Source organism: Schistocerca piceifrons, unplaced genomic scaffold (genome assembly GCF_021461385.2).
Source record: "Schistocerca piceifrons isolate TAMUIC-IGC-003096 unplaced genomic scaffold, iqSchPice1.1 HiC_scaffold_1193, whole genome shotgun sequence".
In the NCBI taxonomy this organism is placed as follows: domain Eukaryota; kingdom Metazoa; phylum Arthropoda; class Insecta; order Orthoptera; family Acrididae; genus Schistocerca; species Schistocerca piceifrons.
Window position 1 is genome coordinate 97,501 of NW_025727008.1, and position 5,000 is coordinate 102,500.

A 5,000-nucleotide genomic window follows, 5' to 3' on the forward strand; every position below is an offset into this window, starting at 1 on the left:
ACCTAACCCATGTTGTGCCTTAACCTAACCCATGTTGTGCCTTAACCTAACCCATGTTGTGCCTTAACCTAACCCATGTTGTGCCTTAACCTAACCCATGTTGTGCCTTAACCTAACCCATGTTGTGCCTTAACCTAACCCATGTTGTGCCTTAACCTAACCCATGTCGTGCCTTAACCTAACCCACGTCGTGCCTTAACCTAACCCACGTTGTCGCCTAACGTAACCCACGTTGTCGCCTAAACCTGCTCTGTAATTGTTATACGACTCGTTCAATTAGTGTAGTGTTGCCCACCCGCAACCCTCGCAATATAGTTCGCTACTCGCACTCCCCGCTCCCCTGTGTATCGCTTCATGTTAAACACCTTGCAAGTCTTGCTCACTTTCCACATGCTCCTGCTGTACACTGTAATGTGGATGGCAGCAGGACGTACATGCCGCCCCTCCCCACGTCCCCACCTTGCCCCCTGCCTTCGCAAGCTGGTTGGTGAGAACTTTGCATGTTCAATGCCCTCCGCATGCGACGTACTCAGGCTACGTTGTGGTGCGGCCTGTGTCAACTGTCCGCTAATGTCGTACGCGTAAACCACAATCTGTACTGCACATTCGTCCTTATGTACTGAATGATACATCGTGGCACATGTGTGACCGTACAACGACTGCGCCCAAAAACGGCGGACCATACAGTGCAAATATTGTGCACGCAGCTACGTGTCGTCTCCCTATGAGAGCTGGATTGCAGTGTGGTACGCCATAGAGACGTGTGGGAGGAACGGACGCCGTGGATGGCGATCAGCATGAGCTGTCTGTTGATGTATTCGGACCTAGTCGTCTCTCCTCACACACCGTGATGGCATGGTGCACCGCGTTCCATATCTGCGACATGCTACAGAGGCCGGTTGACAGTCGTTCGAGCAATGGACATCGCATACGTACGGGGGCCACCTTCCACGTATTGTCTAGGCGTGCACATTTTGTTGCGTGTATGTGGGCAGACGTAGTGTGGCGTGACACCTGACACAGGCATGCAATAATCGTGGAAGTTGCAAATGGCGATGGACGCCTGCGTTTTCTGGTGAAGTTACGCAAATGAACAAATGGTAACCTGTTGTGGTGCGGTTGTTCTCGCTAGGGGTGAATCGGTGATGGCGACGATAGGTTGAGGTACTAACCGGTTGTTCCAGCGATACCCACCATGCCGACGAAACTGAACGGCATCTGGGTGTGAAGCGATACGCGGCGGTGGCTGGGTGGGACCGTCCCCGGCCGGTGAGGGGGCGCCTCCCGGCGTGCTGGCCGCGCGGTGCGTGGGCGCACGCGCTACAGCCGGCTGGTGGGGGCGGCCAGTGGCAGGCGCGCCGGCCGACGGACGCGGCAGGCGTCGCAGCTGCGCGCCGGCGCACCCTGCGCGCGGCGCCGTGCGGCCAAAGTAGGTCCTCGCGGGCCCGGTGCGAAGCGCGGTGGACATCTTCAGTGTGCTGGTCCGATTGAGGACTGTGTGCGTTGAGGATGCGCTGCCGCCCGGCGCTCGGCGCCGCGACGCCGTCTGCTGCTCGGTCGCCCCAGCGGTTCTCGCTGGTGGTTTGTATCGCAGCTGTGCGGATGTGTTGGCGCGTGCGCTGTGCTGGGAGAGTTCGCTTCGGCACCCAAGTGGGGCTTTTGTCCTTCTGTGGCGCTGGCGTTGGAGCTGCCGGTCACCGTAGGTGGCGCGTGTTGTCTCCCGCCGGCAATGCCACGACAGCACGCTCCCGGGCCTCTGTCGGCAGCGGCAAGCTCAGTTGGGAGCACGGGTGGTCGCACCGAAAGCGTCTACTCGCCTAACTCCGGGCGATTGCGCCTCTCTCGAACCCGACCAAGTACTTGGGACGGCGCTGCGCGCCGCCGGGACCTGAGAGGGTTTCGAGGTGTATTGTGCAGGGGAGCTCAGCCTCCTCCTGTTTGCAGAATGATTGAGCGGACGCTTGCGTGTTCGCGCGGGCCCCCGGGACACACTCCCGGGCGGCCGGCTGCTCAGCTCTAGTTGACGCAGCTCCCTGGTTGATCCTGCCAGTAGTCATATGCTTGTCTCAAAGATTAAGCCATGCATGTCTCAGTACAAGCCGCATTAAGGTGAAACCGCGAATGGCTCATTAAATCAGTTATGGTTCCTTAGATCGTACCCACGTTACTTGGATAACTGTGGTAATTCTAGAGCTAATACATGCAAACAGAGTCCCGACCAGAGATGGAAGGGACGCTTTTATTAGATCAAAACCAATCGGTCGGCTCGTCCGGTCCGTTTGCCTTGGTGACTCTGAATAACTTTGGGCTGATCGCACGGTCCTCGTACCGGCGACGCATCTTTCAAATGTCTGCCTTATCAACTGTCGATGGTAGGTTCTGCGCCTACCATGGTTGTAACGGGTAACGGGGAATCAGGGTTCGATTCCGGAGAGGGAGCCTGAGAAACGGCTACCACATCCAAGGAAGGCAGCAGGCGCGCAAATTACCCACTCCCGGCACGGGGAGGTAGTGACGAAAAATAACGATACGGGACTCATCCGAGGCCCCGTAATCGGAATGAGTACACTTTAAATCCTTTAACGAGTATCTATTGGAGGGCAAGTCTGGTGCCAGCAGCCGCGGTAATTCCAGCTCCAATAGCGTATATTAAAGTTGTTGCGGTTAAAAAGCTCGTAGTTGGATTTGTGTCCCACGCTGTTGGTTCACCGCCCGTCGGTGTTTAACTGGCATGTATCGTGGGACGTCCTGCCGGTGGGGCGAGCCGAAGGCGTGCGACCGCCCCGTGCGTGCTCGTGCGTCCCGAGGCGGACCCCGTTGAAATCCTACCAGGGTGCTCTTTATTGAGTGTCTCGGTGGGCCGGCACGTTTACTTTGAACAAATTAGAGTGCTTAAAGCAGGCAAGCCCGCCTGAATACTGTGTGCATGGAATAATGGAATAGGACCTCGGTTCTATTTTGTTGGTTTTCGGAACCCGAGGTAATGATTAATAGGGACAGGCGGGGGCATTCGTATTGCGACGTTAGAGGTGAAATTCTTGGATCGTCGCAAGACGAACAGAAGCGAAAGCATTTGCCAAGTATGTTTTCATTAATCAAGAACGAAAGTTAGAGGTTCGAAGGCGATCAGATACCGCCCTAGTTCTAACCATAAACGATGCCAGCCAGCGATCCGCCGCAGTTCCTCCGATGACTCGGCGGGCAGCCTCCGGGAAACCAAAGCTTTTGGGTTCCGGGGGAAGTATGGTTGCAAAGCTGAAACTTAAAGGAATTGACGGAAGGGCACCACCAGGAGTGGAGCCTGCGGCTTAATTTGACTCAACACGGGAAACCTCACCAGGCCCGGACACCGGAAGGATTGACAGATTGATAGCTCTTTCTTGATTCGGTGGGTGGTGGTGCATGGCCGTTCTTAGTTGGTGGAGCGATTTGTCTGGTTAATTCCGATAACGAACGAGACTCTAGCCTGCTAACTAGTCGCGTGACATCCTTCGTGCTGTCAGCGATTACTTTTCTTCTTAGAGGGACAGGCGGCTTCTAGCCGCACGAGATTGAGCAATAACAGGTCTGTGATGCCCTTAGATGTTCTGGGCCGCACGCGCGCTACACTGAAGGAATCAGCGTGTCTTCCTAGGCCGAAAGGTCGGGGTAACCCGCTGAACCTCCTTCGTGCTAGGGATTGGGGCTTGCAATTGTTCCCCATGAACGAGGAATTCCCAGTAAGCGCGAGTCATAAGCTCGCGTTGATTACGTCCCTGCCCTTTGTACACACCGCCCGTCGCTACTACCGATTGAATGATTTAGTGAGGTCTTCGGACTGGTACGCGGCATTGACTCTGTCGTTGCCGATGCTACCGGAAAGATGATCAAACTTGATCATTTAGAGGAAGTAAAAGTCGTAACAAGGTTTCCGTAGGTGAACCTGCGGAAGGATCATTACCGACTAGACTGCATGTCTTTCGATGTGCGTGTCGTGTCGCGCAACACGCTACCTGTACGGCTCGCCGTAGCCGTGCGCCGCGTGCGGAACCACGCGTGCCTCTCAAAACTAGCGGCAATGTTGTGTGGTACGAGCGCTGAAGCGCTGGAGCGGCTGGCCTGCGGCACCTGGCGCCTGGCGCCGGTTTTGAATGACTTTCGCCCGAGTGCCTGTCCGCTCCGGTGTGGAGCCGTACGACGCCCGTCGGCCGTGAGGCCGTTGGACACAGAACGCTGGAACAGGGGCCGCCACACGCCTCACTCCCGCCTATGCGACCGTCTCGAAAGAGACGGCGGAAACTGAGAAAAGATCACCCAGGACGGTGGATCACTCGGCTCGTGGGTCGATGAAGAACGCAGCAAATTGCGCGTCGACATGTGAACTGCAGGACACATGAACATCGACGTTTCGAACGCACATTGCGGTCCATGGATTCCGTTCCCGGGCCACGTCTGGCTGAGGGTCGGCTACGTATACTGAAGCGCGCGGCGTTTGCCCCGCTTCGCAGACCTGGGAGTGTCGCGGCCGCCTGTGGGGCCGGCCGCGTCTCCTCAAACGTGCGATGCGCGCCCGTCGCCTGGCGGTTCGCATACCGGTACTTTCTCGGTAGCGTGCACAGCCGGCTGGCGGTGTGGCGTGCGACACCTCGTACAACGACCTCAGAGCAGGCGAGACTACCCGCTGAATTTAAGCATATTACTAAGCGGAGGAAAAGAAACTAACAAGGATTCCCCCAGTAGCGGCGAGCGAACAGGGAAGAGTCCAGCACCGAACCCCGCAGGCTGCCGCCTGTCGTGGCATGTGGTGTTTGGGAGGGTCCACTACCCCGACGCCTCGCGCCGAGCCCAAGTCCAACTTGAATGAGGCCACGGCCCGTAGAGGGTGCCAGGCCCGTAGCGGCCGGTGCGAGCGTCGGCGGGACCTCTCCTTCGAGTCGGGTTGCTTGAGAGTGCAGCTCCAAGTGGGTGGTAAACTCCATCTGAGACTAAATATGACCACGAGACCGATAGCGAACAAGTAC

At 57.0% G+C, this 5,000-nt stretch overlaps 2 non-coding genes and 1 pseudogene across 2 annotated transcripts; all 3 read left to right on the top strand.

Annotated features, from left to right (window-relative positions):
- The first annotated feature begins 2,030 nt into the window (after positions 1 to 2,030).
- On the top strand, positions 2,031 to 3,939 carry LOC124729133. The gene has a single exon (XR_007007557.1). It is a non-coding gene; the product is annotated as a small subunit ribosomal RNA (ribosomal RNA).
- A 351-nt stretch (positions 3,940 to 4,290) lies between these two features.
- On the top strand, positions 4,291 to 4,445 carry LOC124729120. Its single transcript, XR_007007545.1, has one exon. It is a non-coding gene; the product is annotated as a 5.8S ribosomal RNA (ribosomal RNA).
- Positions 4,446 to 4,633: 188 nt separating this feature from the next.
- The window catches only part of LOC124729139, a 4,222-nt pseudogene continuing 3,855 nt past the window's right edge, over positions 4,634 to 5,000 (top strand).